The following is a 10816-nucleotide window of genomic DNA, read 5'->3' on the forward strand; positions in this document are numbered from 1 at the left end:
CAAGGAAGGGATCCATCCTCTCTCGTAACGCTTGTCGGTTTCGATGTATTGAAAAAACGTATGTAAATGCCATTGGAAAGGTCTGTGATGAGCTCTTAATTTGATGGAGTGGTCCCTCGGCATGCATGACTTTCTTCCCTTGAATTTTGATGGGAGTTTGGAATCTATTCCATTGGAATCCTTCCAACCGAAGATGTCATCGCCGGGAGAATCTAGATGGCGGGACGCATGTGAGGAGTTTGGAAAACTAAAGATGGCAGTGACTTAGATGGCGGTGCTCATGCGAGATTAGTGTGAACTGCCGATGTAACCAAAAAAAAAAAAAAAAAGTTAAAGATGGGAGTCTATCCAGATGCATGAGTCATGCATCCATGCCAAATGAGAGCGATCAGAATGGGTCATAGGCGCCTTTGGGAGGTGCTGCATGCATGCATGGGATGCCTCATACCATGATGTGGATAGATATGCAGCTAGCTTATTATGGGTAAAGTCATGACAGGGTATCATCATGCCAAATCAACTCGAAGGTGAATATTGGCATAACATAAGGTTTTACGCACCGTGCTTCAATCATTAGTTGGAGCTAGATCCAAAAGAACTCAAATAATCCTTTCATCAAGGTGCAGCTACTCGGTCGGATCTGTACCAGCTTTCTTCCTTTTGACAACCCGAATCAGTAACCTACAAATTCTGAATCGAAAATTTATCTCACCTTTTTTTGAATCTCATACAATAGTTCTCAGAAAATTTTTTGCCATTATTTTAGTTTCTGGTAATTAAAGAGAAAAAAAAGAACATTTAAGTGGCATTTGGAGAACTATTAGGCACAACTGAGGTGGGAAAAGAAAAAATTGAAATATCTATCTACAACCCAGACTAGCAAATAAAAAATTTCCTATAATTGCACAAGCAACCACACACAAAAGGAGAGGAAGGGACAAAATGTGAGTTGTATCCTTTCTCTTTCTTTTTTGGTGAATTAAGATGTCTTATTCGCTACACATATCATATGTGCAAGAAAGCATGCATGTATAGATTGATTTACTTAAACAATAGATCGAGGTAAATTCTTAATATCAAATTGGACCATGGTGGTGTGGCAAGAAACCTTCCAATGTTAAATAACAGTCAGCCTCAACCTAACCATGATGAATTTGCGATATATCACACCAAAATGAACATATACACATCGCATGTATTGTAAACAAAAAATTTCTCATGCATATATACGAACACATCATGTCTACTTGGACTTCCCTCTAGCAATAGATGTGAGCACTTGCCTTTCTTTTGACTTTGGAAAGATGGTATATGGCCCATTCTAAAACTGAGAAGTCAAGTTTGGACATATCTAACTCAAACACCTTCTCTTTATCTACTGTTCAAGCATAACAAGTGGATGGTCAGTCTTCTTGGGCCATTATGTTCCTTCTTCCACGAGTTATCAGCTTTTACTGAAAAGAAAGAGCACAAGAGAATGCCTAACTGTTAGCATGCATGAAAGGTGCGAAGGCTTGGCTTTGTGGGGGAGGAAAAAGGCAAAATGTCAAGCACTACAAACAATTTGCTTACATTATCACATGAATGATTACTACACACATTACCCAATAGACGAGAATTATATATTTGAGCTAGAAGCAACTTACTCTTTGACTTTACTAATGTATATGTTTGTTCTCATCTTCCGCGAGAGATCAATGTACAAGTTCATATATATATATATATATATATATAACAATTTCTCAATATTTTGTTCATTCGTAATAAAATATCTTCTTTGTGCGTCGGTAAAAAAAAATATTTTTTTTGGAGAGAGAGACTATTTCACCAATCGAGTCATGGGTATCTGACATATTCATATCTAAAACTTTTTCACAAAATGGTGACGAATCGTATAATTTGTACAAATCTTTCCATTTTTGATTCGATTCATTCGTTCATACAGTTATTTACTCAATCGCAGACATTTTTGCAATTTATATATATATATATATATATATAAGAATTGCATTTTGTCTTTGAAAATCCTTGTAATTTGTCTTGGTCTGGAAATGTTGTAGTTGATGAACCTAAAATGGCTGGAAATTAAATAACTCAAGCACAGAAAAACTAGAACTTCTATTAAAAATTTGCTTGAATATATATGTGGCAACCTCCTCAAGATGTAAAGCTTGTGCATATATTAGTGGGGCCGTGAGGAGAGAAAGAAAGAGTCACCCATTGGTTTAGGATAATTGAAGAAACCAATGAGGGGTCTCAGCGGGCCCTTTGTCGCGTTTTATTTATCAAATGTCATAAGCACTATGAAGCATGCTTGAGTTGATGAAGGAATGAAATAATGGAAAGCTAAAATAGAATAAAAGGCATTAATATCAAGATTAAAAAAAAAAAACATACAGGCTTTATTTCACTGAATTGTCAAAAACCTAATTTATTGTTACTCTACAAATCATTATAGTCTAAATATGGACAGCTTATGTATCATGTCTTGAGTTTTCTTACAAGATAAACTTTTCCAGCTCAATCAAAGCGATGTCCAAGAACCAGCCGCATAGAAATTTTCATGCATGCATCCGAAATTGGAGATTTCACATACTATTTTATTTTGTTTTTTTTTGGTGCAACGGTGGCTCACACACAAAGGATGTGGGCGTAGCTCATAAGATCAAGAATGATGACAGAGTACAGTGGAGACGGAACCAAGGAGCGGTCGTCTCAGATGAAGCCTCCAGAATGTTAGGCCGCAAAGGATGCCACCAAGTCCGCCGCACTATTTGCCTTTCTATAGGTATGAATAATCCAATGAGAGATGCACTCATCCAGAAAACGCCAGATATCATGGATCAAACGCATCCCCTAGGAACACAACCCGGCTTCTATATCCACCGAATCACTGTAGAAGAATTTTCCTCAAGAATGATGCGGTCCGTGTCCAGCAACCGTCCAGTATAGGAGACATCCTTCCATGCAGCACTATTTTATTTCGTTTTAGAGGGAAAAGAATCAGGTGATTCCACACATCATTAGTGACTAAAAATAATAACACTTCCATGAAGTACGGTACATTCCAAAGTCTATGAGGCAGTGGGCAAACCCCTTTCTCCAAGGCAAACAGGTTATAATGTGGCCGTGGCCCATCCGGAAAGCCAGATTGACTTTACGCACCCCTTTTCTCTTCTCTCTCTCTCTGTCCAAGTATAATATAAAGAAAGGCAAGATTCCTCAGAGACTTGAATGGCACTCCCTTATCTTATCCTCCCCTGCTACTTATTCTTCTCCTTCTTCTTCTTTTTTTAATAAAATTTAATATTGAATTCTTGACACTAATAAAGAAGTCTTAAAGGGAAAAGGAATGGTGGAAGTCTAAGGCAAGTCGATGAGATTCCAGTACATTTAAAGGGGGTTTGGAGAATTGGTATATATATATTTTTTTTCTCCACAAGATTCCAATGGGGAGAAGCGAAGCCGTCCGACGGAGGGGGTGAGGGGCGGCCACGTGGCCGTGTCGGCCGCGTGTGGAGGATGACGCGGCCACTGGGGGGAATCGGTTCGCCGCATCACCAACGGGCGGGCGCGCGCGGCGCGTCCCGACGGGGAATAGTGTCGTTCGTGGTGGGCTCCACGGTCTCCCGGGATTCTCTCTTTTTTTTTTTTAACTTTATGGTGGGCCCACGCTGTCCCCCGTTTCTCTCTCTCTCGCATTCCTTCTTCTTTCCCACTATTTTGTTTTTTTTTTAATTATTTTTTACTCTCTCTCTCTCTGTCTCTCTCTCTCAATCGGCCAGAGGCCAGCCCACCATGGCCACTATCCCCACCTCCCTTCTCCATCGCGCAGAAAGACTTTTTGGCGCATCTCCACTCTGGAAACACTTGATGTGCGTAACTGGTAGGGCTAGACCTTGTGGTTCAACCATTTTTATCCATGGAACCTCATCCGGTGGAGAAAATATTGATTGGATCAGATCTACTAGCTCGACGGTGGAACAGGCCAATCATGGAGCAACACAAGCAACTATATCTATATCGCTATGTTTTTTTTTTTTGCTCTATGTTTGCGCGTGTTGCTTCCTAGTTTGATTGATCCTTGTGGACCTGGTCCAGTCAATAATTTTTCGTTCTGCTAGACTATAATTTATTTGGTTTGGGATAGATATGATGAGTTTTTGGTCATTTACAGATTATAGCGAACTGAAACCTAAAGTAATATAAAGAGTCTACTTAAAATTGTGTTAAAGAGAGATGTTTTCGCACTTACTTTCTTTTACCTTGCAGAAAATGCTCAAATATTTCTCGTATTTACTTTGCTCTCTCAAGTTTCCATTCTTAATGCATGTATGTATCAAAGATGATTGTGCTTGAATACGAACTTAACTATGTTTTGGAACAAGCTAATTGAATGTGCTAATTATGTAAGAAACTAGTTATAAAAGATTGCACAAATAAGGGACCAAGAGCATTTTTTTTAAAATTTTGATTAAAGGAGAAAAACTACGAAGAGCGCGGTGTCAACATGAGCTATTACTCCAAGTTAAAACAAATCCTGCTATAAAGTAACCAATTAATAAATATCTAAAAAAATGAATATTGAAAGCTGATTGGATGCTATATAACTATATATGTTCCTTCATGTGTAAATAAATTCTCAAAGAAATACGAGTCTCTACGATAATGAGTACTCCGAGTCCAAAAATTCAGGAAAGGAGCTAGAGGAAGTAGATCCAAAAATAGTAAATGGAATTTGTATCCACCAAGGTATCTAATGCCTCCATGATCAAGTTTCAAGAATGGATCACACATACGTGTTTAATTGTAGACTCAACTACTTGTATTGTGTCTGCACTGATGGTGCCACAAATTATTTGATGACCTTGCATATGTCTATGTAAAAAAGAATAGTTGGAACACTACCAATATGATTGTCTAGGTTGTTTTTTTTTTTTGCCCTTCAATTTTTCTTTTTAAAAAAAGTCAGGTTAAGGATCCGAAAAGACTTCCCAATGTTTGAACTCAAAAATTTCCTCCCAAATGGAGGAGGATGCAACCATTGGGCCATGGTCCCAATTCTCTAGCACATATTATACTAAGAATCTACTTAATATCAATCATTGCTTTTGATTATAATTTATAAGCAGAGTAATTGTGCTAGAACCATATTTCGCATTCTTATAAGACGAAAATAGCTTGTTATTGCTATATCTTTCACAAAATGGTGCATTCCAAGACTAGATGTCATTTTATTGGTAGGTCATCTGGTAATATATATATTGTATGCACATCAATAAATTGCATTGCATCATGCTTTATTCATATGGGAGTCACATAATGGAAACCAGCTCTAGTTGTGACAGGGCTGGAGGAGATCCATCCAAAACTTTAGGTGAACCCAAACATCTGCTGCCAAATAGATGGCACTATCAAATATCAATTAAAGCTTGAAATGGAGCTGATGGAACCCAAACTATTACCAAGTCTCCGAGAATATAAGATGTACTACTAATATATGGATTTGGGAGAGGATAAGTTGGCATGGCAGAGAGAAGGCAGGATTCCATGTTACTAATCTCCTCATGCACAGAATATGGATATTAAAAAGGATAGGTTGATGTAAGCCCACCAATAATTAAGAAAAATGGGGGATTCTATAAACCGGTTCCACTTATCCAAAGAGGAATATTTAAACTGTCCAAGAAGATAAGGACATGCTTAAAGTGTGGTATGGTTGAATATAAGATGGGTTGTCTTCCAACAAGAGGGAATCCAACAACATCATGGTATATCTTATCATTTTCAGAGGGGATGGATTCTAAAGCAAGCAAGGCACTTAGATGTGGTCAAGGAATCTCCCCATCTCACCATCCACAAAGAAGTAAACCAGATGCACAACCCCCCTCAAAAAGGCCTATGTCCACAAACTGATGCTATTATTGCTCTTAAGGATTCCAAGACTAAGTAAATCCCATATGCCTTATATATATATATATACATAAAATCTACCAATAGCTTGCTATATTTTGATTATAATAACAAATATTCTATGTAAAAGATGGGATTTGATTATTCTGTAGCTAAGTGTTTGATACCTCCCTCTTATAATAAAAAATCTTTTGCTTTTAGAGAGCAATCATAGCCATAGAAACTCCACATTCACTTTACAGTCAGGCTTTTGAAGTGGGTGAGCAGTGGTTGGGCATTTTGCTATCTTCCCAAAAGGCTTAAATCCAGGAATATTTGGTACACAGACCTGCTGAGGAGCATGGTATCATTTGTACAGCAGGAACCCCATGGTTGTCCACATCCCAATCAAAAGAATCCAAAACCTTACTTTCGTTGGAATATAAGCTTCTTTTCTTTATGGTTGGACTTTGTGAATATAATTATAGTAGAACAACTCTATCATGCCAGTCCATATTCATAGGCCCAACCAATCTCATCTAATATGTGTCACCCCTTTGATGGTTCAGAGCACAATATATTTTGTGCAAGACGATCATAAACCACCTCCTATTGATCCCACTCTATTCATATGGGCTTTGGGCCTTTTCCCAATAGGCATTGAGTGGCTTCATGGAGAGACAAAGAAACACAAACATTTGTTGTAAAATATTAATTAAGATTTTGAATTCAAAAAGATAATTAATTATCCAAAAAATGTAGAAAAATATATCCTTTTCATCCAAAGGTTACAAAAACTAGAGAGTCCCAAGTTCTGATTTTCATGGTCACCTATATTCTCACACTCTCGTGCACATATCAGAATATCGTTGTCCTTTATTTTCAATGCCATAGTCATTATCGTTGTCGCCCTAAACTCTCAATGTAGATACTAGGTTCTTGTAGTATCGTAATCTATTCTCTACCATCACCTTCTTTATCATCCACCATCTTTTGTCGCCCATTAACTTTGATCTAAATCTTACATAGCCACCTCTCCCCTACCAGCATGAGCTTGTTCTACAAGTAATAAAATTGCTTTTAAATTAATGTAGTGATATCATTTTTAGTTTTCATCTTGTCCAACCTCTACAAAGATAAGACCTCATTTTGGACATATATATAAAAGCTACTACAAACATGCTTGATTTGCCAACCGGGATTTCTTTGTGAGCAATCTTATCCACTCATGAGGGGGCATTATACCTAAATGATGCCCATTATGGTGGATTGAGATGCCTTTTGGGGCACCATAGACGTCATAGCAACATTTTTCCAAACTACATCTACATAAAAGTGGTGGATTGAAATTTTTGTAAGAATTCAAAAAATATTATGGGATAGACGAAAAACTTTTCCCCTTCTATAAAATTTCAGCATTCCTTCTAGGTTAGATGCAACAACTGAGATAATGGTTAGCCATATGCGGACCTTAGTTCCTAAATAAATGCAAAGTTCACTTGAGCACTTAATAATCAGAGATCAACATATAGTTATGTAATCACCTCTATCTGAATTTATGCAGTGCATTGATCTGTAATCATCTCTCTCTTTCTCTCTCTCTTTCTCTCTCTCTCTATCATAGAGAGATATGTGTGTGTGTGTGTGTGTGTGTGTGAGAGAGAGAGAGAGAGAGAGAGAGAGAGAGAGAGAGGACCACATTTGGCGTTTGTGACTTTGCCCTTGTTTCCTTGCATGTCTCATGATGTTGGAGTATGATAGTGGAGTTAATGTTTGGCTTTCACTTTTGACTTTTGAAGTACTGTTTGGCTTTTGGATCAGGCAAACCCCATGAATTCTCAGACCAGCGTTAACCCGAACCTTATCCGCATAAAGATCTCTGACTTCCTCCCTCTGTGGTTTCCAGAATCTTGCCCATCTCCAACCCAGCCTAATTATAACCCCTACTAGATAAGTTTTAATATTAAAAGTATATTTATTCTAATGATAATCTTATGTCTCGTTATAAGTTTTCTTTAGGAAGGTGTAGAAGTTCCACTGGACTTACTTCCTTGCAGGTGTTCTGAGTTCTCAGCCAACATCCTTCTGAATCTGGTTCAAGGCTTTTATAGGCTCGGTCAAGATGAAAGGCTCAAGTAATTTTATCAAGGATAGGATATCCTATATTGCTAATATATAATAGAAGACACTGTAGATGAGAAACCTGATATTTAAGCATTCATTTTGCAAATTACTCGATCATTTATTTCGGTACTTAATCAAATTCATAAAAAATAGTGAAAACGAAGATAAATTGTATCGGTGTTGTATCTCAAGATATCATCATCCATACAACAAGATCGAATAATTTACATAATATCCCGGGTTTGGATATAGTTTCCAAACTAATATGATGCCTTGGATATATCTCCCTAGTCAGAGTGACCATGAAGTCACAAGGGCACAGACATGTCTAATTTGAATGAAAGATCAAAGATGCAAGGGTCCAACATTAGCTAAAGTTTGATGGTTGCGAGACCCAAATTAGATTGAAGGATGCACAAATCAGGGTACACATCATTCACTATATATCTCATAGTAGACAAATGGAGCATGTTGTTTGGAATCTATCTACAGGTGAGGATATTAGGTCAGATTCCTGGAGTAGTTGTTAGCTATTGAAATCTGAAAGCGATGTCCTCTCGGTTGCTCTTATTTCCTTTATATTCTGAGAACTGTCTGTTTCCTTTGTCCATGGAGAAATTACCCTCTAATATCTAGTTATCTACGTCTCATTCAATAATCTTTTCTTGGATTCCTTCCATGGCCCACTTCACATGGGCTAGAATCCAAATGTTTCCTCCTCTCTGTCAAATGATTGGGGGTTGATAGAGCGACCCAAATAAATCGAGCAGCTCATCTGCATTTAATTTGCATATCTCTAGTGAAATCTTTCAAGTGGTTTTGGATAAGGAAGAGGAGAGTTAGTTCGGCCGACATTGTCGAGCTTGTCGACAATCTCTTGCCATGATATCGACGTTACAAACGGACACGAACAAGCCATTGACTGACCTATGAGAGAAGAAAAGGATTTTGATCTACATATTCTATGGTGGCTTCTATTCAGTTCTCATATTTCTAACTTATTCATCGAACCTGTGCTATCAAAATGTCCTTTTTCTAGTGAAAAGATTCTCAAGTGTTCATGTGTCAATAGTTCTGTAGATGATGGCGGACTGATACTGAGCATTCTCAATCTGTGAAGGTTTCGGTCTGGAATCGAATAGATTTTTCATGTTTCAATGCTTGCTTCAGTGGCTTTGGATAATAACAGGTAGGGGTGAAGTTGGAACAGCAAGATCAGCATATAAAAATGGGGCAAGACAAGCTAGGAATGTTATTATTGACTGTAAAGCAATCAGTACATGTACTTCTTTTTTTGCTACAAATCAGTACATGTACCTCTCAAGATGCATGACTTAACCATATCTCAGTTGTGTGAAGGAGATTCAAAGTTACATATAGCCATGCACAACTTAATGAAAGATAAAGAATCTTGGCAACAATTTTACAATCTTTGCATCTATATTCATATCATATATTGAAAGATTTTGTGTTGCTCAGGAATGCAACACATAAAACATTTGATGAGGCATGAAGAACAGTGTCCATAGTCCCTTCACACAGTGAGCGGGAACTGGTGCCATCTTTGTCCTGTCCGGCTCGCTTTAATTTCAAGAGTTTCATCTTCGTCGAAAAATGAAGTCATTGGAATTTATAGCTGAAAATTTGTAATTATTTTGGGTAGAAAATTGTTGCAATTTGTAAGAAAAGAAACATCAGTGCCACTCTCTATTTTGTTTTGTTCGGGTGAACAGCAGTGGACAGGTAATTGAAACCCGACCAAGATCATCCATGATGATAGGACTAAAGCCACGGTGGCTGCTGACAAATCAACATACGCACACCAAGTACAAGAAGGATGGTTTATAGATTCTTTGAACAAAGGAGATAGCAAAAAAATTCATTGAATGCAGGAGATCACTTTAAGCCCCATAGAATTTATTTATGGTTTCAGTTTCCCACCAAAAAACAAAATTTGTTATATGATAGCCTTCTAGTAATAACAAAAATAATTATAATAGTAATGTGACAGTAACAATCATAATTTCTATATACATATATGCGTGCATATACATGTAAAACATACAGCCATGCTAGTTGCAAATCATCATCTTCCCCAGAATTTGACTACCAACAGAGTTCTTAATGTGAAAAATTTTGGACCTTGGATTAATCCTCATATCACTGAACGCTATCAGTTTAAATTGGTTCCTACGCATAAGAACTTCCCTATATATTAATATAGACACTAATGAGGCAGGTTTACCTAATCCAAGTGCATAAGAATAAAGTAGCAGAAGAAACCATTGTTAATGCTATGTTACAGAGATATCCTGCAGAGAATTACTGATATAATAATACTGAGATATACTTTAGATAATAATAATGCATATAAGAGCACCTGCCCCAACATTCCTTCAAAGGGAAGAGGAATGTTAATATACATGGGAACTCCAACGAGCAAGAATTGGGCAGAAAATATTCGATGAAAAAAGCTCATCAATGTATGTTGAATTGAAGCTGGACAAACGAAAGTAATCAAACAAATTATGCTCGGGCAAAACGCCATTCTAATCAAAACCAAAGTAACCGAACAAATAATGCTTGGCAACAAGTCAGCATAACCGTAGCATTATCTGGAGTTTTTTCACTCTGCATAACATTAATTATGATGAAGAAAAAAAACATTCTTTAATTTTCCTTTTCTATTGCCATGCCCATTAACAGCAAGTTTAGATTCTGCTTGGTTGTTGAGAACATGAAACAAAAGAAAATAATTCAAGGAAAAGAATGGAGATGGAATGCAGAAAACTTTTGTTTT

Source organism: Phoenix dactylifera, chromosome 1 (assembly GCF_051530095.1).
Source record: "Phoenix dactylifera cultivar Ajwa chromosome 1, Ajwa_hap1_PhDact_Kaust_v1.1, whole genome shotgun sequence".
NCBI classification, from domain to species: domain Eukaryota; kingdom Viridiplantae; phylum Streptophyta; class Magnoliopsida; order Arecales; family Arecaceae; genus Phoenix; species Phoenix dactylifera.